The sequence below is a fragment of the Oryctolagus cuniculus genome, chromosome 5, assembly GCF_051225735.1.
Source record: "Oryctolagus cuniculus isolate XC-2025 breed Fujian yellow rabbit chromosome 5, ASM5122573v1, whole genome shotgun sequence".
NCBI lineage: Eukaryota > Metazoa > Chordata > Mammalia > Lagomorpha > Leporidae > Oryctolagus > Oryctolagus cuniculus.
In genome coordinates this window covers 158,342,087-158,368,350 of record NC_142871.1, presented here as the reverse complement: position 1 = coordinate 158,368,350, position 26,264 = coordinate 158,342,087, and positions in this window count along the sequence as shown.

Sequence of the window (26,264 nt, the reverse complement as noted above, 5' to 3'; positions counted from 1 at the left end):
TGATAGGCTAGGGTATGTAGTATTTCCATTTCATTCATTTCAAGAAATTTTTAAATGTCCTTCTTGATTTCTTTCTTGATGCATTGATTGTTCAAGAGTAATTTGTCTAATTTCCATGTATTTGTGATTTCTAGTTTTATTGTATTATGACCAGAAAAGATACCCACTATGATTTTAAACTTTGTAATTTTGCAAATTTGTGGAGACTTGTTTTGTTACTTACCATGTGATCTTTCCTGGAAAATGCCCCACGTCATATTGAGAAGAATGTGCAATCTGCAGCTGTTGCACAGGAAGTCCTGTGGGTGTCTGTCAGGTCCAGCTGATCTCGGGTGCTGTTTCTTTTTCATCTTCTACCTAAATGATCTATCTGTGTATTTCTGAGGCTGGGGTTTTAAAGTCTCCTGCTATTATTCTATTAGAGTCTGCCTCTCACTCTATATTTTCTAATATTTGCTTAATATATTTGGGTGCTTCAATATGAGTGTATATTATTTACAAATGTCATTAGCTCTTATTGTGTTGAGCCCTTTATCACTGTATAATGACCTTTTTGGGCTCTTTTTATTGCTTTTGATTTAAAATCTATTTTATTTGATAAAGTATGACTACTGCTGCTTTCTTTTGTTTCATTACATTTAATATCTTGTTCTAGGCTGGTGCCGTGGCTCACTAAGCTAATCCTCCGCCTGTGGCACCAGCACTCCGGGTTCTAGTCCTGGTTGAGGCACCAGTTCTGTCTCGGTTGCTCCTCTTCCAGTCCAGCTCTCTGCTGTGGCCCGGGAGTGCAGTGGAGGATGGCCCAGATCCTTGAGCCCTACACCTGCATGGGAGACCAGGAGGAAGCACCTGGCTCCTGGCTTCAGATGGGCGCAGCGGGCCAGCTGTAGAGACCATTTGGGGGGTGAACCAATGGAAGGAAGACCTTTCATTCTGTCTTTCTCTCTCTCTCACTGTCTAACTCTGCCTGTAAAAAAAATTCTTATTCGATACTTTCACTTTCAGGCTATGTGTTTCCTGTGTTTCCTTAGAAGTGAAGTGAATTTCTTCAAGTAGCATTTAACTGGGTCTTGATTTTTAATCCATGTAGTTGCTTACATCTCTCTCTCTCTCTCTCTCTCTTTTTTTTTTTTTTTTTTTTGACAGGCAGAATGGACAGTGAGAGAGAGAGAGACAGAGAGAAAGGTCTTCCTTTCCGTTGGTTCACCCTCCAATGGCCGCTGCGGCCAGCGTGCTGCGGCTGGTGCACCGCGCTGATCTGAAGCCAGGAGCCAGGTGCTTCTCCTGGTCTCCCATGGGGTGCAGGGCCCAAGCACTTGGGCCATCTTCCACTGTACTCCCTGGCCACAGCAAAGAGCTGGCCTGGAAGAGGAGCAACCAGGACAGAATACGGCGCCCTGACCGGGACTAGAACCCGGTGTGCTGGCGCTGCAAGGCGGAGGATTAACCTAGTGAGCCGCGGCGCCAGCCCGCTTATGTCTTTTTTAATAGAAAGCTTTTATTTAATAAATATGTATTTCATAGGTACAATTTTTGGATATAGCAGTTCCTCCCCCCATACCTTCTCTTCCACCCCCAAACCATCCCACCTTCTACTCCCTCTCCCATCCCATTCTTCATTAAGATTCACTTTCAATTATCTTTATATGCAGAAGATAAACTCTATACTAAGTAAAAATTTCAACAGTTTGCTATGGAAGCCTCTTGAGTCCACAAACTCTGACATTATTTAGACAGGGCCATAATCAAAGTGGAAGTTATCTCCTGCCTCCAGAGAAAGGTACCTCCTTCTTTGATGGCCCCTTCTTTCCACTGGGATCTAACTCACAGAGATCTTTCATGTAGGTCATTTTTTGCCACATTGTCTTGGCTTTCCATGCCTGAAATGATGTCTTTTTTTAAAAAAAATATTTTTTATTTATTTGAAAGACAGAGTTACAGAGAGAGGTAGAGACAGAGAGAAAGGTCTTCCATCTGCTGGTTCACTCCCCAGATGGCCATATTGGCCGGAGCTGTGCCAGTCTGAAGCCAGGAGCCAGGAGCCAGGAACCAGGAGCTTCTTCCGGGTCTCCAATGTGGGTACAGGGGCCCAAGAACTTGAGCCATCCTCCACTGCATTCCCAGGCCATAGCAGAGAGCTGGACTGGAAGAGGAGCAGCCAGGACTAGAACCAGCACCCATATGAGATGCCAGCACTTCAGGCCAGGATGTTAACCTGCTGTACCACTGCACCAGCCCCCCAAAAATGAAATGATGTCTTTTAATGGGAGAATTTAGTCCATCAATATTTAAGGCAATTATTGATAGGTAAAGTCTTACTATTGCCATCTTGATACTTTCATTGTGTTTCTTTTTTTTTTTTTTTTTTTTTTTTTGACAGGCAGAGTGGACAGTGAGAGAGAGAGACAGAGAGAGAAAGGTCTTCCCTTGCCGTTGGTTCACCCTCCAATGGCCGCCGCTGCAGCCGGCGCACCGCGCTGATCCGATGGCAGGAGCCAGGATCCAGGTGCTTTTCCTGGTCTCCCATGGGGTGCAGGGCCCAAGCACCTGGGCCATCCTCCACTGCACTCCCTGGCCATAGCAGAGAGCTGGCCTGGAAGAGGGGCAACCGGGACAGAATCCGGCGCCCCGACCGGGACTAGAACCCGGTGTGCCGGCGCCGCAAGGTGGAGGATTAGCCTATTGAGCCACGGCGCCGGCCCATTGTGTTTCTATTGTAGTTCCTTTCTTTCTTTGTCCCTAACCCCCAGAGCACAAATAAATGACATACATACTAAAAAAAAATAATTGAAATAAAGAGATGGCTCTCTGAAAAAAAATTACATAACTGATAAACCCTTAGCTATACTAACCAATAAAATAGAGAAGTTTTAGGTACTTACTATTAGGAACAAAATGGAGGCATTACCACTAATATCACAGAAACACAAAATATTTTTAGCAATTGCTATATGGCAAGAAACTTGATAGCCAAAAAAAAAAAATGACAAATTCTTGGATACATGCACCTTATCCATACTGAATCATTAGGAAATAGAAACCTAAGCAGAATAACAACCAATAGTGAAAGTGAATCTGTAATTAAAAAAAAAGAAAGCTCCATCAAAGTAAAGCCCAGGATCAGATGACTTTATGGCTGAATTCCACCAAACTTTTAAAGAAGAATTAACACCAATCCTGTCTAAGTTGTTCCAAAAAACAAAAAAGGAAATTCTTTCAAATTCATTCTATTAGGCCAGCAGTACCTTGAAAGAACACAGCAATAAAAGAAATCTGCAGGCCAATATCCCTGATGAGCAGAGATATGAAAGTCCTCTGCATATACTAGCAGATCGAGTCCAGCAGCACATTAAAAAGATAATTTACTGTGATCAAGTGAGATTCATTCCTGGGATGCAAGGATGGTTCAACACACACAATTCAATCGACATAATATACTACATCAACAGAATGAAAAACAAAAATCATATCATCATCCCAGTAGATGTAGTAAAGGTATTTGATAAAATCTCCTTCATGATAAAAATTCTGACTCACTTAGATATGGAAGTAACAACATAATGTACCTCAGCATAATGAAGCCAACAGCTAACATACTGTTTGGGGAAAAGCTTAAAGCTTCCTCTCTAAGGTCTGGAATAAGACAAGGATGACCACTTTTGCCAGTATTATGGTTCAACATAATACTGGAGGTCCTAGCTAGAACAATTAGGCTAGGGAAGGAAATAAAGGGCAAAAAGGCATCCAAATTGGAAAGGAGAAAATTAACAGATGATATGATCTTATTTATAGAAAAACCCAAAGGTTCCAACAAAAAGCTGTTAGAACTAATAAACAAATTCAGAAAATTGCAGGATACAAAGTCAATGTGCAAAAATCAGTGGCATTACTATATACCGATAGTGAGAGCCTTTTAAATGTGTGATGCTGGGAGAACTGGATATCTATGTGCAGAAGAATGAAACTAGACTCGTATTGCACCGCTTAAAAAATCAGGTCAAAGCTGATTAAAAATCTAGATGGGAGACCTGAAACTTTGAGACTATTAGATGAAAACAGGGAAAACTCATTAGGACATTGGAATGGGTGAGGGTTGCCTGGATCAGATCTCAAAAGCATAGAAAATAAAAGCAAAATTAAACAAATGAGATTTCATAGAACTAAAGAACTTTTGCATAGCAGTCAACACAGTGAAGAGACAACCTACAGAATGAGAGAAGATATTTTAACCTGCACATCTGACAAGGGGTATCTACAATATCTAGAGCATGCAAAGAACTGAAATAACTCAACAGCAAAAAACAAACAACACAAAAAGAAATCCAATGAAAATGGGTGCTTGATCTAAAGAGACGTTTTCCAGAGGAAAACATATAAATGGTCAACAGGTACATGAAAAAATGCTCAACATCACTAATTATTAAAGAAATGCAAGTCAAAACCACAATAGTGTACTGCATCATTCCAGTAAGACTGGTTATTTTTACAAAAACAAAAAATTGGGGCCAGCACCATGGCACACTAGGTTAATCCTTTGCCTGCAGCACCAGCATCCCATATGGGCACTGGTTCTAGTCCCGGCTGCCCCTCTTCCAGTCCAGCTCTCTGCTGTGGCCTGGGACGGCAGTGGAGGATGGCCCAGGTGCTTGGGCCCCTGCACCCGCGTGGGAGACCAGGAAGAAGCACCTGGCTCCTGGCTTCGGATCGGTGCAGCACTGGCTGTGGCGGCCATTTTGGGGGTGAACAAACGGAAGAAAGACCTTTCTCTCTATCTCTCTCTCACTGCCTGTAATTCTATCTGTCAAATAAATAAAAAAAAATGCAAGCGTTGATGAATATGTAGAGAAAAGAGAACCACTGTTCAAATACTATTTGTGGGAATTAGCGCAATCATTGTGAAAAACAGTATGGAGGTTCTTCCAAAAACTGCACACAGAACTACCGTATGACCCAATAATTTCATCTCTGGATATATATCTTAGGGGAGTGAAATTCATCTATCAAAAAGACATCTGCACTCCCATGCCTATTGCAGAACTATACACAGTGACCAAGACATGAAAATAATGTAATAGTACATCAACCAAAGAATGGATAAGGAAAATGTGGAACATTTACACAACAGAATATTAGCTATGAAAAGTATGGAATCTTGTCATATGCAACAATATGGATGAAACTGGAGGCACTTGCTTTAAGTTAAATAATCCAAGCACTGAAAGACAAATATCATATGATCTCACTCATATGTGGAGTCTAAAAACTAGATGATCTCTTAGAAATTAAAAAAAATAAGTATGGTTTTTAGAGGCGGGGAGGGAAGCAGGGAGGAGGGCTGACAAAAGATTAATTGATGAATACTAGGTTTTAGCTAGATAGGAATAAGAAGTTCTGGGATTCAAATGCACAGTAGGGTAAAGATGCATAATGTTAATTTTCTGTGTATTTTTCCATTAAAAACTAGAAGGTATGATTTTGGATATTCTCACTATAAAGGAGTATTAAATCCTTGAAAGGATAAATAAGTTTCTACTGATTGGACATGACATAATGTACACATATGATGGAAGCATCACATTGTTCCCATAAATATGTAAAATTGTTATGTTTTCTAAATTTTTTAAAAGAAGAATATTTTTAAAAGATTACAGAGGTGGGAAACAAAAAGTAGGGGCAAACTGAGGCTTCTCTAGGTCATGCATTTGTTTTGTTTTGACAGGCAGAGTTAGAGAGAGAGAGAGAGACAGAGAGAAAGGTCTTCCTTCCATTGGTTCACCCCTCAAATGGCTGTTAAGGCCGGCACGCTGCACCGATCCGAAGCCAGGAGCCAGGTGCTTCTCCTGGTCTCCCATGAGGGTGCAGGGCCCAAGCACTTGGGCCATCCTCCACTGCCTTCCCGGGCCACAGGAGAGAGCTGGCCTGGAAGAGGAGCAACCGGGACAGAATCCGGCGTCCCAACCGGGACTAGAACCCGGTGTGCAGGTGCAGCAGGCGGAGGATTAGCCTACTGAGCCTCAGCGCTGGCCTAGATCATGCAGTATTAAAACTCTCCTCAAGAACATAATGCAGTGAACGGATAAGCAAACCTGACCTAGACATACATAGAACACACTCAACCTTTAAAAGGAAGGGAATGCTAGCCAGCGCCACGGCTCAACAGGCTAATCATCTGCCTAGCGGCACCGGCACCCCAGGTTCTAGTCCCGGTCAGGGTGCTGGATTCTGTCCCGGTTGCCCTCTTCCAGGCTAGCTCTCTGCTGTGGCCAGGGAGTGCAGTGGAGGATGGCCCAGGTCCTTGGGCCCTGCACCCGCATGGGAGACCAGGAGAAGCACCTGGCTCCTGCCATCGGATCAGCGTGGTGCGCCGGCTGCAGCGGCCATTGGAGGGTGAACCAATGGAAAGGAAGACCTTTCTCTCTGTCTCTCTCTCACTGTCCACTCTGCCTGTTAAAAAAAAAAAAAAGGAAGGGAATGCTGACACTTGGTGCAACACGGATGGACTTTTGACATTGTTATGCTAAGTGAAAGAAGCCAAACACAAAAAGACAAATACTGTATGTATGATGATGTAACATAAAAAGCATAATTCAAAAAATTCACAGAAGATGGAACAGGAAGATTATTTTATTTTGGTTCAAAAAAATTGAAATCCATGCATAGTTTTTCCATAATTCAAAACATTTTTGCACAAAAATAATCATAGTGTTAAATTACATTTTCCAAGGACATTTTGTAGTGTCCTCATACCTACAGTGGTCAATCTCACAGAAACAGAAGGGAGGGTGGTGTTTGCTGTGGCTGAAAGGAGGGGAAATTGGAGAGCTAGAGTTTAATGAGAGTTTCAATGTGGAATGATGAAAACCTTCTGCAGAGGAATGGTGGGGATGTTTGCACAACAAAGAAAAGTACTTCATGACACTGAATCATGCACTTAAAAATCATTGAAATGGTAAATTAGATGTTATTATGATTCATCACAATTTAAAAAAAAGTGTATATAGGACTCCAAAAAGTTCAAGGAAAAATGGAATTAAAAGACATTTGTTTTGGTGCAAAACATTTCAAAATCAACGTATTTGAAGGGTCTTAAAGATTCATGGAAACATATTTTGAAAAAAACTTATGCAGGGTATAATATAAAAGTTTTCAACTTTTTGAAGTGCCCTCATATTTCTTTAAGCACATATGTGTTGAAGGAATATGAAGCCATGCCAAAGTCCTAAAGACTCTAGAATCTTTCCATTGCTCCATTTCTTTGTGGAAATTAGATATAAAATCATCATATAATAAGGGGTATGTTGCAAAGCTCGCTCATGAACTACAAGTTAAAATTAAAGCCATATTTTGTACCAGACCACGTAGTAACAACATGTGGCACAAAAAGCAAGGTTGTATTTGTAACTTTTCAGTGAATTTAAGTGAGTCACAACATCAGCAAAATTGAGTTTAAACTAAAAAGCTAATAGTTCCAGCCAATCAGTAGCAGACAAAGTGGATTTATCACCCTTTGTCTTTCTTTTCCCCCTGCCTTCTTCTGCTATGGTGTCAAAGCTAAATACACATACCCCAGCCAACTTTGCAGCTAGAAGTGTGCACGTGAGACATCCAGTAGACACACAGAGATGGAGGTACCCAAGGAGATGAAGCAGATGTCAGCTCGGGGCTGGGGGGGGGGGCGGTGCAGAGAAGGCTGGAAAGCATTCCCTGAGAAAAGGGAAAACACACGACTTGTACCAACTCTCACTTCACAACTTTTCTCTTCCTGGAATGCAATGTGATACCTAAAGTGGGATGACCTTGTTTTGACTGCAAGATGACAAGAAGAGGACCAAATCCAGTGTGCTGTGTATAGCCAATGGCACCCTGGAAGGTATTTCTGAACAAGGTATTTCACTGACCCCAGCGATGACTGACCCCTGACTTCCTGGCAGGTGAGTAAAATACCACCTACCCCTTGTGATTCTGAGATTCTCTTCCTTACAGCCAGAGACTGCTGTGTGGTAACCATGTCTTCATGAATGTGTCATCAGGATTTCACAGAGAAAGGACACAAAACATGCATTTCACATGATTGATTATACAGCTTCACTTCGTGCGTGAAGAACCTGGGTCTCAAAAATGGGTTATGTGACAGAGCTAAGTGATCCCAGGTCCTCCAACTGCATGTCTTATGATCGTGCTTCATGACCCGCTCCCTCTTGAAGCATCTAGACTACATCAAAGATCTTGGGAAAGCTCTAAGCATCTGCCCAGTCCTTTAGCAAGCTCACTACACTTTCAAAAATTTCATCAAGCTTGATTCTCGAAGCATGCCAATGCAGCAGATACTAATAGCTGTACATTTCATAATAATACCCTTCACTTCTCTCACAGTCACTGCTGCCACTTGGCTCAGCAATTCTGCCATGGCGGATTATCAGTGGCAACATACTGCTCTTTTCTGATGGGCACAGTTTGTTTGCTTCGTGTTTCTGCCTTAATCTATCTCCACTCATCCCTTATAAAATCCTATTTTAATTCAGCAGGGCATGTAACCACAACATCAGAGCAGACTTCGGCTTGGCTGAGGCCAGAGGGCTCTGGAAATCTCACTCGAGAGGCAGTCTATGTTGCCAAGTTCACTTATTAAAGAAAAAATGCTTATAGTATTAGGCATAAAATGTGATTACAGCCAGTCCTGGCCAGTAACCACTTTTGCAAAGCCAGTGTCTCAGATTCTGGAGCCCACATCTTTTTTTTTTTTTTATACCAAGCATAGTTACTTTAAGTAAACGTCTCTGCCTCTTTTGAGCTGACTCAATTAAACCGGTTCTTTGAACCCACACATGCACGCGCGCACACACACACACACTCAAGTTGGTGATTGTAAAGTGATACCACATGTAAAAACTAACATGAGTTTCTTACAATTGGACACTTTGCATAACAAAACTTGTCAATTCAATTTAGACATGGAGTAACTACTGAGAATCTATCCTGTGAAGCCTTGTCACCCTGTGTGTGGTCCCAGGACCAGCAGCACCACCAATACCTTGGAGTTTCTTAGACATGCGTAAAGCTAGGCCCCATCCAAGACTAACTGAATGAACATCGGCGTTTTCACAAGAGCCTTGGGGGTAGGGATGCATACGGAAGTTTCAGAACTGTCTGTTACAATTTCCCGTGTGCTGTGTGTTCCCATAACCCAGCCTTGCCAGAGACTGCCGGCTGTCATATAATGCATATAACCCATACCTTGCCTATGGCAGTAAGGAACTTCTTGACCAAAAATGCATTTTTCACAGCCTGCCTTTTTTTTATTATTCAAATGTGTAAATCGGTCTACTCATACTTGCTCGGAGTTCATCAGTTTGAATACATACGCTCTGAAGACTGGTGGATGCTTCATTGTATTATTTGTCATCTCTGGTTGGATTTGGATTGACACTCACAACAGAATTTCTAAGAATATTGATTCTCAAGCACCACTTCAGCTTGCAAAGGCAAGTGAGTAAATCATGTGAAAGCATGTTCTATAGTACTTATGTACACAAAACACCATGATGTGAGTATTTTTGTGGAATTTTGAGCTAGTATGCAATCAACTACTCCACAATCATGAGTAGCCTATGTACTTGCTGCTTTGTGTGGCAACTCAGATACCACACATTTCATTACCAGCCCAATTTAAGTACCCTGCATGTAGGTTGGGGCTGAGTTAGTGGATGGTGGTGGCGAGAACTTTAGAAGTATTTCACAGCTTCTTTGTATCCCAGGAAATGCTCACATCGATACTTCTGCTCACCTAGTATGATGGCCAAGTCCTTTCACATTGTGGTGCACGATATAATGATCACTCCTTAGTATTAGGGCAATATCTCTGTTTCACTGCTACTTATTTTCTTCCGTAGTCACTCTAACATGTGGCTTCACAATCTACCCCTTTACAGAAACTGACTTTTCAGGCTTTTAACAACACAGACACAATACCTTGAATGCACTTTTCGCTTTTCACTTCTCTTCCACGTTTCCGTCATTTGACACTAGGTCTCACACCGCTTGTGCAGAAACCTTCTATCTCCTGGCTGTAGTCTACAGGCAGTCTCTGTTCTTCCCTGGCTCTCTGTCCTTCTCTGTGGGGTCTTCCCATGTTTCCAACTTTGACCTTCTGTTGTTGCATTTTGCACTTTCTTGGATCTCTCTTAAACATCCCATGGTGTCACAATTTCTCAAATCTGTAGCTCTACTGTTGACTGATCTTGTTTCCGCTTACCTACACCTTGGCTTACACACCCAAGTTTTTGTTTGCAAAGGTATTTTGAATAATGCCATTTAAATGTCAAACTTTATCACAATAACCACAATGCATTCTGAAACCAGACTCGCCATCTTTGCCCACAATACTTATTCCTTTTATTGGCTTGACTGTTTTCAACCAGGGGAAATCATTGCATAAAACCAAAAAACTGACTTTGACTTTTCTTTTCTCTTAACTGTGTATACAGTAAGCCACCAAATTCCATATATTCCCATATATTCTTCTTCTTTTTATTTTTTTATTATTTATTTATTTATTTATTGACAGGCAGAGTGGACAGTGAGAGAGAGAGACAGAGAGAAAGGTCTTCCTTTGCCGTTGGTTTACCCTCCAATGGTCGCTGCGGCTGGCGCACCACGCTGATCCGATGGCAGAAGCCAGGTACCTATCCTGGTCTCCCATGGGGTGCAGGGCCCAAGCACTTGGGCCATCCTCCACTGCACTCCCTGGCCACAGCAGAGAGCTGGCCTGGAAGAGGGGCAACGAGGACAGAATCCAGTGCCCCGACCGGGACTAGAAACCTGTGTGCCAGCACCGCAAGGTGGAGGATTAGCCTAGTGAGCCGCGGCGCCAGCCAGATTCTTCTTTTTAAAGGCTTCTTACATCTGTAGTTATTGCTGTCTTGCCATTTTGAACATCTGACCCAAGTCTTCAACACTCACAGCTGGTTAGCATGGCATTGAGATTAAGAACCCAGGTTCTGCTGGCATTGTAGTGTAGTGAGTAAAGCCGTTGCTTGCAACATTGGCATCTCATGTAGTTCAAGACCTGGCTGCTTCAATTCCAATCCAGCTCACTGCTAACGTGCCTGGAAAAGCAGCAGAGGAAGTTCTTGAGCCCCTGTATCCACGTGGGAAACCGGGAAGGAGCTCCTAACTCCTGGCTTCAGCCTGGCCCAGCTCAGGTCATTACAGCCACTTAGGGGAGTGAATCAGTGGATTCAAGATCTCCCTATCTCTCTCTCTGTCTCTTCCTCTTTCTGTGTAACTCTCTCAAATGAGTAAATAAATCTTAAAAAAAAAACAAGAACCCAGAACCTAGGTTCTGAAGCTACATCATTGCATAATCCAAGCTCTTCTCTGTACTGTGTGGCATTGAACGAGGCATGTAATATTTGAGTCCCAGTTTCCTCATCTGTCAAGTGAAGACAATGAAGGCCGCTATCTCTTAGAGGCTTTGGAGGGACACTTGGAACATCCCTGAGGTATTGTACACACCATTGTCAGCACTGGGTATTGTTATTAGTAGTAACTGTATTTGCATATCTTTCTAACTCTCAGCTACAAAGGGGTTTCAAAAGATTCATGGAAAAAACGGAATTTCAAAATAAGTTTATTTTGGTGCAAAAAAAATTTTTTTTTGAAATCCAAGCATAGGTGTTTTTCATAATATGTGTTCTCCACGAAAGATCTGAAAACCTCTCAGAGGCTGGCAATGTGGCATAGTAGGTTAAGCCTCCTCCCGTGGTGCTGGCTTCCCATATGGGCACTTGCTTCCTGCTCATCTCACCCCACTCCACCTTCCCTCTTCAAAGTCCAACTCTGGTCTTGTCACGCGGGGAATACATTTTTCCAACACACAGCTCTCTTTCTTCCTCATAATCTCTGCAACACGCATTGACTAGACTTCTAGCTTAGGGTTTAGTACATACTGTCTTGCCTTGTTAGTTCAATTTTTATGTTTACCTATTTAGTCTGTTCAGCTAAACTATGTGTGCTTTTTGAGCAAAGAAACAATATGTTCATAATCCTTTAGCCTGTAGAAAACTTTGCAAAGAGCAGGGCCCCCAGGTTTATGTTTTTCATTTAATGTGCTGTGGAAAAATGGAAGCTTTGCCATGCTGACTCACGATGCTATAAGAATGACATGAACCCCAGGGTATCTGTCCTTCTGTGTGTGAGAAGTGCTGTGCATATGGAGTTGAGTCCATGCAAATGCACCGCTAAGCCACCCCCAGCGCTGCTGCTCTGAGCAGTGCTGGTATTGATTGGTGTGGAGTTTGTAAAGTCTGGTTATTCTACACACAAATTGCAACTGCTTCCTCTTCAGTGGGCGCATTTTGAGTGAGCTTAGAAGAAAATAAGTTCCAGTAAGACTAAGTCTCCCTATGAATAATACATACAGCATTGTTAAGATAATCCCACAAACTGCCTGCTTTTTCCTATCTGGCAACTTTGATTTGGGTTTATATGGATTTTATTAGTTTGAAACGAGATGCATTCATAGAGCCCTAACTGGCCTCATTATTTGTTTCAAAGTACAAACCATATAGATTTTGATGTATTGGGAGTAATCCCATTATAATGTTTAGGCGGCCAGAGCTAACTCGGGCTTTCTGTCCAAACACATTATAGAACAGCCCCTTCCTCAATAAATGCTTAAATGCTGACAACGCCGCCTTGGGCCACGTCCTTTGCTTAGCCCACTCAGGAGTGAAAGAATCCGATCTTGGCATGCCTTGGAGATTCATCCTATCACGAGGTTTAACAGTTATTTCCAAGAGCCCAGTGTCAGGGGAGAGAATTTCCACTGCAGACTAAGAAACTTGAGCACAAAGGCTCTACCGTGGGCATCCTTGGCATTAAACACTAGATTCCTAGTATTGATGCCTCACTGGACCAGGCGCACAGGCTGGTCAGCAAAGTGATGGTGTCGCACCTTACCAGCCAGAGGGGCATGTGATGAAACTAGCATTGGTTGATCGATAACCCCATGAAAAGGGTGCTCATACTAATACTAGGTGCAGTGATAGCATAATAATACTAGTGATAGCTACACTTACAGAGCAATCTACTAAGTACTATTTTGGGGCCAAATATGTTGCCTAAGATTAGATTGCATGTGATTCTCAGGCCAGAAATGTCATTGCCTAATGAGGATACTTCTTGAAATGATAAATATTGTGGAGGCTTGGTCTTTGATTTATTGAGGATAAATGAATCCATATGATTTCAAGCATTTTTTTTTATTTTGCTAACATTGAGTGAAGTTATTTTAGTAAAACCTAGTGGCAATGGGGAACTTAGCCACATGCTGGAAAGAGTATAGAAATCAATTGAAACTGATTTTAAAATGTTCTAACTTTGTACTTGTCACCTTTCTCTGTGTGTGTGTGAGAGAGAGAGAGTAGGGTGAGTACTGCCTAGCAAAGGGCACAGGAAGCTAGAAATGGTTAAGTTCTTGGCAATGCTTACCTAGGTGCATACTTGTACTTATGTGAAGATTGTTAAGCTGTATAGTTAATATTGTACCCCAAATTTATAAACTAGATGTCAATAAAAACCTTTAAAATTAAAAGTTAATTGCCTTAAAAATATTGTTACTTGATTGTTATTTTGTGCAAAATTAGATCCCTGATTTAAGACCTTTCTTCTCTTCTAGTGCTACAAATTTCCCTTAAGAGCTACTTTGGCTGAAATTCTCACCTTTTGCTATATCGTGTTGTCATATTAATTTTCCTTTAAAATATTTTCTATCTCCCTTATAAATTCATCATTGGTCCATTAGCTATTTAGTATTGTTGACTTCCAGATACTTTCCTATTCTTGATTTCTAGTTTAATTTTGTTATGATCACAAAACACTCTACATGCATTCAATTTCTTCAGAAGTGTTGTACAGCCCAGATTATGAAGCATGATGGTTTATATTGCATGGCTTCGAGAGAAAGAGTACCCCTCTGTTCCACAGAAAGCAATTCAGTCAAGGTGGTTGATAGCACGGACTTTCATCTTACAATTTTATCCATTGTGTACAGAGAACTGTTGAAGTCTCCAAATATAATTGTGCATTTGCATTTTTCTACATGAAACTCTATTAATTTTTCTTCATATATCTTAATGATTTGCTAGTAGGTATATCAGATTGCTCTGTCTTCTTGATTAACAGACCTGTTCACTATTAAGAAGTGGCCTCTATGTTCCTGGTAGTATTCTTTGCTCAGGAATCTACTTTGCCTGATACTAATATAGTTAACTCAGCTTTTTTTGGCTAGCATTATCATGGTATGTCTTTTTCCACCCTTCAATTTTAACCTCTTTGTATAATTATATCTAAAGTTAGGGGCCAGCACTGTGGCGTAGTGGGTAAAGCTACCGCCTGCAGTGCCGGCATCCCATATGGGCGCCAGTTCGAGTCCCGGTTGCTTCTCTTCCAACCAGCTCTCTGCTGTGGCCTGTGAAAGCAGTAGAAGATGGCCCAAGTCCTAGGGCCCCTGCACCCACGTGGGAGATCCAGAAGAAGCTCCTGGCTCCTCCACTTTTGGATCGGTGCCGCTCCGGCTTTGTGGCCATCAGGGAAGTGAATCAGCGGATGGAAGACTTCTCTCTCTGCCTAACTGTAGCCCTGCCTTTCAAATAAATAAATAAATCTTAAAAAAAAAAAAAATGAGTTCCCCACAGGCAGTATACAGTCAGATCTCCTTTTTCATCTGATCTGACCATCTCTGTCTTTTGTTGGTATGTTAACATGATTTACATTTAATATGACTACAGATGTGATTGAGTTTAAATCTATTCATTTGATATTTGTTTTCTGATGGTATCATCTGCTTTACTCTGCTTTTGGATTCAGTATTTTTATAACTTATTTTCATATCCTGTATTGGGCTATTATGTACAGATTTTTTTTTAAAAGTCATTGGCCTGTGGCACAGTGAGTTAACGCCCTGGCCTGAAGCGTCGGCATCCCATATGGCCACTGCTTCAAGACCCAGCTGCTCCACTCCCGATCCAGCTCTCTGCTATGGCCTGGGAAAGCAGTAGAAGATGGCCCAAGCGCTTGGGCCCTGCACCCACATGGGAGACCCGGAAGAAGCTCCTGGCTCCTGGCTTCAGATCAGTGCAGCTCAGGCCGTTGGGGCCAACTGGGGAGTGAACCATCGGAACCTCTCTCTCTCTCTCTGCTTCTCCTCTCTCTGTGTAACTCTGACTTTTAAATAAATACATCTTTTTAAAAAAGTCATTGGCTAAATGCCAACTGTGTATGCATTTAATAATGCTGTACAACTTCAATTAGAATGTAAAATCCTTAAGGCAAGGTACAGCCAATTCCCAACCTCTCCTCTTTTGTGCTATTGTAAGTCATATCTTTTATACTACTTGTGGTATAAATCCATAGAACATTGCTATTTTTGAGTTAGGTAATAATATCTTTTAGAGTGATTAGAAACAAGAAAATTTTTATATCAACCTTTATTAATTATTCCTAGAAAACCTTTCTTTTTTGATCCAAATGTCTGTCTGCTATCATATTCATTCTGCCTGAATAACTCTCTTTAACATTTCTTGCAGCCCAGGTTGGCTGAAAATTAATTATCTCAATTTTTGTTTGCCTGAAAAAAATCTTTATTTTTGACTTCATTTTTGCCATATATTTTCGCAGAGTGAAGAAATCTAGATGGACATTGTCATTTTACTCTTCCACCCTTCTAAAGATGGCACCTGCTGTTTGTTTTCTGACAAGAAGTCTCTGCTGCTTTTTTTTCTTTGTTTGTTTTTAACATTTTCTGTGCTCCAGCTTCCCTCAGATTTGCTCTTGATTTTCAGAAGTTTAATATGGTGTGGCTGGGTGTATATGTGCGTGTGCCTGTGTGTGATGCTTGATATTTATTCTTGGAGTTCTGTAAGATTCTTGATTTATGGCTCATTACATTTTCTAATTTTGGGAAAATTCTCAGCTATTATGCTGTCAGCCAGTGTCCACAATCTATATCTTAGGGGGGTCATGCTTTTGTTTAGGTGCTGAGTCTATTGGTTGCTTTTATCCTCAGCTCCCTGAGGGGCTCAGGCAAAATTATGATTTTATATTTTATCTAGATTTATCCTATTCTTAGAGTGGAAGCTACAGTCTTTCCTGGAAGGATTATTATCTGTATCAGGAACATCAAGTCAGCATCTGGTATATGGACTTTCGTTTTTTATGGAACTTTCAAAACTGTGAAAGATTCGAGATTTTTTTTTTTTTTTTTTTGACAAGCAGAGTGGACAGTGAGAGAGAGAGACAGAGAGAAAGGTCTTCCCTTGCCGTTGGTTCACCCTCCAATGGCCGTCGCGGCCGGCACACTGCGGCCGTTGCACCGCGCTGATCCGATGGCAGGAGCCAGGTGCTTCTCCTGGTCTCCCATGGGGTGCAGGGCCCAAGCACTTGGGCCATCCTCCACTGCACTTCCGGGCCACAGCAGAGAGCTGGCCTGGAAGAGGGGCAACCGGGACAGAATCCGGCGCCCCGACCGGGACTAGAACCCGGTGTGCCGGCGCCAAAAGGCGGATGATTAGCCTAGTGAGCCACGGCGCCAGCCGAAAGGTTCAAGATTTTAATCTAATGGCATGTTAACAGGGTAGCCTGCTACCATTTCAGGGATGCTGGCCAGAGATATACGACTCATGAGTAAGACAAAGATAGTTTGTTATTCAAAGCAGTAGAGTTACTTGGAATTATAATCATCTTTGTGCCTATATTCCAGCAGCAATTCCTGTAGATAACAAGAAAGAGGAACGTGCAGTAGGTTATGTTATGGGGGGAAGAAAAGTGGGGAACCTCGTGCTTAGGGCAGCTTAATCTTTTATAGTGGGCAGGAAGTATGTCTTCACTTTGCTGTGGAGGGACCCTTTATTTCTCACTTCTGACAACATTTGCTATACAAACATACTTGGAGAGAGAGAGTCAAGAACAAAGGCAGCCACTACCTCTGCTCCCAAGATAAAAATGAGAGAGATCTACAGAGAATTCTCTCCTCATAGAGACAGCATCTCCTGGGCTGACTCACTTTACATCCTATGTGAATTTCTCTTTGTCAGTAACTATTTTGTCCCAGGATTTATTTTTCATTCATTTGGTGATATTTATTGTCTCTTATGCCAGCAAATGTGTGAGGTATGGGGAATATTATGGGGACACAACAGTTCTGGTCCTAATTTCTCTTGACTGAGAAACAGGACAGGTGGAAGTTTCCAAGATTTTACTAAAGTCATACAGTGTCTCAATAAGCTAGATCCCGAGTGCTGGGGGAGTTTAGACATTCACACCGTAATCATGAATGCTGCTTACCTTTATAGCACTTGCCTTATTACAATGCCTTCTCCATCATGAATGTCTTTGTAGAAATTTAAGTAGTTAACTGTGAGGTTGTTGGAAGCAAGAATTGCATTTATTATTTTCTGTTTTCCTGATAACTTCCTAGAGCTTCTTATGTATTTTATTACTACATAGGTTATGTGAGAATTTGTGTGTGCGTGTGTGTGTGTGTGTGTGTGTATGAATTTGCTTTTAACTGTGCCCTCTAGGGGCCAGTGTTGTGGTGCAGCTGCCTCATGCAATGCTGGCATCCCACGTGGGCACCAGTTCATGTCCCGGCTGCTCCACTTCCAATCCATCTCCCTGCTAATGACCTGGGAAAGGCAATGGAAGATGGCCCAAGTGGTTGGGTCCCTGCTACCCATGCGGGAGATCTGGAAGAAGCTCTTTGTTTCTGGCTTCGACTTGGCCCAATCCTGGGCATTGCGGCCAACTCAGGAGTGAACCAGCAGATGGTATCTCTCTCTCTCCCTCTCTCTCTCTCTCTCTCTCTCTCTCTCTCTCTCTCTCTTTGTAATTCTGACTTTCAAACAAAACTTAAAAATCAATAAATGAAGGTGTCATCTAGGCTTCTTGTGTAATTTTATTACCAAATGATAGCTCCTTCTACTTTCTATAGCAGGGCAAAATGTTCAGATAACTTTTCTGGATGTTTGCCACATCAAGAAGCTTTGAGTCATCAGGCATATCATGCAGATGCTGATTTTTATGGCCAGCAACCTTTACACTCCATAGAATAGATGTGGTCCTTCCTATTTCTGTATATGAAGGTGAGAGATAATAAAAATGAAGGAAGTTTGGATATGCCAACAGACTTGGAATCAGGAGCACATCCGGAAATCTACTTTTCCCCACGTGTCCTTTTCAAAACACACACAAAATATAATATTTTTTAATTGCCAGGAATAGGAATATGATGGCCATTTCCATTTCTGACAAAGCAGCACAAGGTTATCTATTCCCCGCTACGCCCTAGGAAATAATGCCTTTACTTAGTCAAAACCCGGCTATGGTGTTTTCTTGGCGTTTTCCCCTTGATTTTTAAATTCTGTACGTGTGTATCCATGGATACAAGGGCATTTCAACAAGTTCATGGAAAAATGAAATTAAAAGATGTTGTTTCATTGAAAAGAATTTTGAAATGTGTGAATGAGCTTTCCACCACACACATTTCCACAAACTATTTAAAGCCACATTGCCTATATCTAAACACACACAACTTACCAACTATATTCTCACTCACGTCTGATTGACATGTCTTGAGTAGATGTTCCCGTGCTGGATTCCAAGGCACCGCAGGTGTTTCGCCAAGATGCTTTTGTCAGTGCTGACCTTTGAACCTAGGAATTATGTTTTACCAGCACTGGGCTGGGGAAGGGCTAAAGTTCAACTCTGAACTCTGTGTGTGCTGCTTGATTTAAATCCGAAACTTGGCACTGTGTGTCCTCCTGTGCATGGTTATTATTCTTGGAATGCAAAAAGGTACATGTTTTTGCAGTTCTCTGAGGAACTCCTCTATGGCTTTTCCAGAACCTAAGTCGCATTTTGCTTCCAAGGCTATGTTCCAAGCCCAGAAAATCATATTTTTTTTTGTGGCTCTCAGACACATGAATGCTGTTTTTGAAATCCATACAGATTTTCCTGTCTTTCAGTGTCTATTTAATGATCTGTGTCACTACTGCAGAAAAGCATCACTGTGCTTGCTCTTCCCCCACTGTTCAGAGGATCCCGACTTCTATCGCAAACACCGAGGTGTTCCGGGAAAGGAAATGGAAAGAACGTAACCTGCAGGTGGACGTTCATCAGCACTCAGCACGGCTGAATTTCCGCAGAGTCCATTTCCACCTTTGTTCAGAACCTCTGGGCTTCATGGACTGCAGTGACCTGGGGAGACGGAAGTAGAAGTAAAACTGAAATCTACACGCCTGCTATGTTTACAGCTGGCATTTTCTTGACAGCCCAGGGGTGGATGAAGGTGGGGGAAATTAAGTCACATTTTAAATGCAATAGGCGAGTGTATCAGAACATTCTAGCTAAAAAATCTTATTTAAAGGACCCATTGCTTTACATTTAGCAGTCACTGTTGTTTTTAAGGATTTTATTTATTTATTTATTTGAGAGGTAGAGTGACAGACAGTGAGAGGGAGAGACAGAGAGAAAGATCTTCCAACTGCTGGTTCACTCCCCAAATGGCTGCAATGGCTGGAGCTTCGCTGATCTGAAGCCAGGAGCCAGGAGCTTCTTGCCGGTCTCCCATGTGGGTGCAGGGGCCCAAGGACTTGGGCCATCTTCTACTGCTTTCTCAGGCCATAGCAGAGAGCTGGATTGGAAGAGAAGCAGCCGGGACTAGAACTGGCACCCATATGGGATGCTGGCACTGCAGGCAGAGGATTAACCATGGCGCCAGCCCCAGCAGTCACTGTTTTTGGAACTATGATCTTAGTTATCTGAAACTCACCTATTCCATTCTCCTCCTAAGCAAAACACACCCCAGAGTCACAAAACAAGCAGCAGGCGCAGCTGTAAGTGGAAGCAGCATAGAGGTGCTCACACTCTGAAGCTGAGGAGCTGGGCGCAGAGGCAAAGCCCCTGCTTCAAGATCTATCAGTTTGTAGTTTATGCATCATTCTCAAAACTAGCTTTCGTCGTTGACTGTTTTATTAGTTACCTTGGGCTGCCAAAATAAATAACACAGAGTGAATGGATTAAAGTATAAAATGTTGTCTCCTCCCAGTTCTGAAGGCCGGAAGTCCAGACTCAGGGTGGTGCTGGCAGGGGTGGCTCCAAAAGATTTCCACTTAGAAATGTGAGGAGGGGTGAGACCACTCAGTCCATGAAGAAAATAGGGACAGTAACTGAAGAAGGATAAGGCATTAATGAAGTGTGCTGGGATAACCAAAAAGCAGTAAGAACCCAAAGGAAAGCAAAGTGATAGCAAATTTATTTATTTATTAATTTTTGACAGAGTTAGACAGAGAGGGGGGGGGAGAAAAAGGTCTTCCTTTTCCGTTGGTTTACCCCCCATGTGGCCTCTAGAGCCATGTGCTGCGGCCAACGTGCTGCACTGATCCAGAGCCAGGAGCCAGGTGCTTCTCCTGGTCTCCCCTGCGGGTGCAAGGCCCAAGGACCTGGGCCATCCTCCACTGCCTTCCCGGGCCACAGCAGAGAGCTGGACTGGAAGAGGAGCAACCGGGGCAGAACCGGCGCCCCAACCAGGACTAGAACCCGGGGTGCCGGCACTGCAGGTGGAGGATTAGCCTAGTGAGCCACGGCACCGGCAGCAAATTTATTTTGAAAGCCTATCTACGTATATAGAAAAGCACAGAAACTGGTGTGAGAGCATCCCTGCATCTCTCAGAAGGCTCCCAGATTGTCTTGACAGAACTCCAGAATTATTCCTGAGCCATCAAGCAAAAGTGAAGTGTTCATCATACAGAAGTACCAGCTCCTCAGAATGTCAGTTGTGAGACTAAGTCCTATAATCCTCACGTGATCTGATCATTTAAACTCTGTTTTCTCATTTGTATCTTGAGAATAAAAATATTTGTATAAATACAGAGGTAAAGAAGTCAGAAATGGGTAAGTGCTTCATTAATAGGCATTTTACAGAGAATCAGATCTTGATCCAACAATAATGCATGAAAATGTGGATTTCAATAAAATAAGATTTTGGTTTAGGAAGCAAATGCCCAAGGGTCCAAAATTTTAAATTTCTATTGAGGTATATCCTTGGCTATCTGGAAAACTTATTTTAAAAAATGAAAAGACCATAGTCCATATCTAAAGCTTCCCTAAACAAAGGATTCCTTTCAAAGAACTAACTAAGACAGGATATAATTGCTTTAAAGTTAACAGGTGAGGTTCTTCTGACTATATTGCTTTGTATCCAAATCCAAGCAGTAGAAGACATAAAAAGTAGTATGATGTATAGGAAGAATTTTGCTCAGTACCTCAAAGAATCAGGATTCTGATTAGAACATTGAAACTATAATTTTATTTTTCTTGGTCTATTTTCACACCTTTAAAATAAAGGTATGGAACATAATACTTTTCAGGGTGTCTTCTAATAGTTAAAGTTTATGAAAAGACCTCTTTTTAAAAATTTATTTATTTTATTTGAAAGACAGAGTTACACAGAGAGGGAAAGACAGGGAGAGAGAGAGAATCTTCCAACAATTGGTTCACTCCCCATGTGGCTGCAATGGCCAAAGCCAGGAGCCTGGAACTCCATGTTGGTCTCCCACCCAGGTGCAGGGGTCCAAGTACTTCAGCCATTTCCTGCTTCTTTTCCCAGGCCATTAGCAGGGATCAGAAGGGGAGCAACCAGGACATGAACCAATGCCCAGATGCGATGCAGGCATTACAGGGGTGGCTTAACTACTGCACTGTCAACCCTGTCCCTATGAAAAGCCATTTCTGTAGCCAGTGCTGTGGTGTATTAAGCTAAGCCTCCACCTCCAGTGCTGGCTTCCTGTATAGGCACCTGTTTGTGTCTCGACTGCTCCTCTTCTAATCCAGCTCGCTGCTTATTGTCTGGGAAAGCTATGGAAGATGGTCCAAATGCTTGGGCCCCTGTACCCACTTGGGAGATCCAGAAGAAACTCCTGACTCCTGGTTTGGATTGGCCCAGCTCTGGCCATTGCAGCTGTTTGGGGAATGAACTAGCAGTTGGGAGACCTTTCTCACTGTCTCTCCCTCTCTCTCTGTAACTGTACCTCTCAAGAAAATAAACAAAATCTTTAAAAAAGGGAAACCATTGCCAACTCCTTTTCTCTTACTTTATAGTATTGCTAAAGATCTATAGAAGATATACTACTTGCTAGATACCAATGACCTTCATCAATATGTGGGCGGACATGAGAAGGGTGAACATATGAAATACCAGGATGCCTGGTCCACAGTTACACAGACACCTGTCTGGTCATAACAACCTTGACTCTTTGAACTGAGTCTTCAATATCTATTCCCTGGACAGGGACTTCCAGGACAACACATAATTGTTGTATCTAAATCCTGTAATGGGTAGGTTACCATTTTAAGCTGTTAGCTCCTCCTTAGCAAGGCACCAGTCCCTGCCCTAATCTGTCAGGGACATGTGAATCTCTGACATTCAGAAGCAACCAAATAATATGATGAGCCACAGCAAACATGTACATTGTGCTAAAATACAAACCTTTAAATGCTGTCAGTGATTTAGTAAGCATAGGAAGCTGGCTAGCCTCAGCCCCTTCGAATTCCAAGGAAGAACGTCCTTGACCTCTTTGGAGGCACATCCAAGACAAAAAGGAGCTACCAGGTGTAAGAAGGTAAACTGTTCTACTTCTCTATCAAAATTAATTAAGGACTTGAGGGTGACCCCAGAAATGGTTAGGCAGCAAGCAAGTACTTTATCTGGTTCTCAGTGATACCAGGTTGGATATGAGAAGATCTCAACTTTGAAAAGCTTATAATCTAAGAGGTTGAATTGCTGGTACATGGGTTCTGGGCAGTAGGGCCAGTGCCTCTGCAGCAGAGTTGTGAACGTCTAAATTTTGAAGTCCAAAGTCAACTAAATTCTAACACATTAAAGACCAAACACTGTTTTCCTTTTTCACAAACCAATTGCTCTTCTAAGCCACTCAAGCCAGAATACAATCTCTTCTATGTAATCACTAACTAGAACCTACTGGTTCCATCTCCTAGATATTTGTTAATTTCATTCCATTCTCCTATTTATATTACTATCACCCTAGGTAAGACTCTGTCTGCCTCTAGACTTACCAACTTCTGAATCATGTTTTAGCCAATCAGCACACTATGTACATGAAATACACATTTAACCACATTACTCCTCGGAAGTCCCTAAAGAGCTCCCCATTTTTTGCAGTGAAAGTCCAAGGAGGAATATAAGTCTTTACACATACCTCACTTCTTAAATATGGTGCAAGGCTGCTACAAAACACACCAGACACTGGAGTAAGGGAAAGGTTTATTGGAGAAAACCCAGCGGGCCAGAGGGAAGGGGCGAGGAGGGAGAAAGAGAGAGAAGGAAAGTGTAAGAGAGAGAGACTGAGACAGAGGTCAGGAGATGGAGAGGAAGAGAGAGTGAGCAAGAGGAGAGGAGAGAGAGGAGAGGAGTGAGAGAGATCGAGGAGAGAGCACATGTTCAGGAACAGATCCTTTTAAAACTTTGCTGGAGGACGGGCAGGGAAGCAGGAGCTGTGAATCCCATTAGGATGGGGGTGGAGCTTGACACCAGTAGTTGGGCCATGTGGCCACCTGGCTTCCAGCAATGGCAGCAGGGGCTAGAGCCTAGGAAGGTGTCAGGGTGTAGATCATACCATAGAGAAGACTGCACCAATTTCCTAACATATGGCCTCTTTACTTCCTTTCTCACTTCCCATTTCCATCTTGATCCCAATCCATTTCTATTTCTTTACACATTGTTTTAATATGCTTTACCTTAGAAAAGGAACATAAATATTGATCACATTACAGTTTAAATCTCTTAAAATATCTTGTTGATTTTTAGGAATAAATAAGCTCTGTGTGAGTTTTGTAACAGCAATCTCTCTATCTGGATCATCATTGACTAAACTTAGTAATTAGGCTCCACTGCTTCCCAATGGAGACAGAACTCTAATTTACAGAAAGGCAACAACAACCTTTATTAGGCAGCAAATTATTATCTATTATTATCAACTTGCTTTTAAGGGATATTTTATCTATTTGAAAGGCAGTTAGAGAAAGACAAGGAGATGCAGAGAGAGAGAGAGAGATCTTCCACTCACTGGTTCATGCCCCAGATGGCCACAACAGCCTGGACTGCACCAGGAGCCAGGAGCATTATTTGTGTCTTCCACATGGATGCATGGTCTCAAGGACTTGGGCCATCTTCTGCTGCTTTCTCAGGCACATTAGTGGGGAGCTGAATCAGAAGTGGAGCAGCTGGGACTCGACCTGGTGCCAATATCAGATGCTTATGTTGCAGACGACAGCTTAATCCATTATGCCACCATACCAGCCTGCCTATCAGCTTTTCATCATACCAGGTAAAGTTACAGTGAATAAAATAAACTAATTTATGGAATGAAAGTTTAGAAATAGTAGAGTAACAATGTAACAGCCTTTTTATATGCCTTGCACTAAGCTTATCCTCTCTGTGAGGATAAGCATAACCAATATTGGGGTGGGATGGGGGATGTGGTGGAAGGAACATGAGCTACTGTCCATGGTCCTGATACACAAATACACACTGTGGCATGGCTGTTCTCTGTGGGCCCTGTGCCTTCTTCCACATTTCTATCACCCTTCAGCACCCAATCAGTATTGCTAGCTATAGCTTGTCTAGTGAGTGAATGGATTAAATGAGTTATGTTAGAGGTTGAATTACATCTCCAAAAAGATAACATTAAAATTCCAAACCACAGAAACTTAATTTGTCTAGTCTTCACAGAGGCAGGCAATATTAAGATGTTATACAGGATTTGAACAGTGCTAGTCCAGTGACTGACATTGCTATAAGCAGAAGGAAATGTGGACACACACACACACACACACACACACACAGAGAGAGAGAGAGAGAGAGATCACGTGAAACAAGCAGATGTTGCATTGGTGTAACTATAAGCCAAGAAAGCATCAAACATTGCAACTCCAGAAATTAGAAGAGGCAAAGAAAGATTATTTCCCTAGAATAGTCAGGGAGAGAGAGAGAGAGACAGAGAGAGAGACTCTGCTAACACTGTGATTTCAGGTTTTTATTTTCCAAAATTGTGAGAGAACACATTTCTGTGCTTTCAAGTTACCCTGTCTGCGATAACTTGCTTTGAGCGCCATGGCAAACAAATACAAGTACACTGTAGATGCCACTTTACGTATTAATTGAAAGCCCCAAATCTTTTTTAAACTTTTATTTAATAAATATAAATTTTGAGTGCAACTTTTGGATTATAGTGGCTTTTTCCCCTCATAACTTTCCTCCCACCTGCAACCATCCCATCTCTCACTCCCTCTTCTCACACCCTCCCGCATCTCATTCTTCATCAAGAATCATTTTCAATTTTCTTTATATACAGAAGATCAACTTGGTATACAATAAGTAAAGATTTCAACAGTTTGCACCCACACAGATACACAAAGTATAAAGTACTGTTTGAGTAGTAGTTTTACCGTTAATTTGCAGAGTACAAGACATTCAAGACAGAAATCCTATGTGGGGAGCAAGTATACAGTGACTCCCATTGTTGATTTAACAATTGACACTCTTATGTACGATGTCAGTAATCACTTGAGGTTCTTGTCATGAGCTGCCAAGGCTATGGAAGCCTCTTGAGTTCACAAACTCAGACCTTATTTAGACAAAGCCATAATCAAAGTGAAAGTTCTCTCCTCCCTTCAGAGAAAGGCACCTCCTTCTTTGATGGCCTTTTCTTTCTACAGGGATCTCACTCACAGAGATCTTTCATTTAGGTCATTTTCATTTTGCTACAGTGTCTTGGAAAGCTGTAAGTCTTAGTTAAGTATCTGTCTTCAGACTTCAGGCTTTCATCATGATGGATAAAGGATGAGAATAGAAGAATGATAATGCCTACAAATGAGGGGCCTAAGAGAGGCATTAAGTCTGATTTCCATGCTCCTTCTGGATCTATATTTCAGTGCAAGTATTAGAAGAGATAGGGCTTTCATTTAGAGGGATGAAACAGACACCCCTGTACCCCAAATTAGTACCAATTTGTGGGTAATTTATAGATATTTTGCTTGTCTACTTTTCTGTTTTGGATCTTTACTTCCGTGACCATTAGCAGTGATTAAAATGTCTTCTCACTCCTTCATGACATTGTTAGGTAAAGAAAGTATGGCAATTCATTCACAGGATCTCTGTTTCTCCAGGTGCTTTTTATATGGAGCAGAGA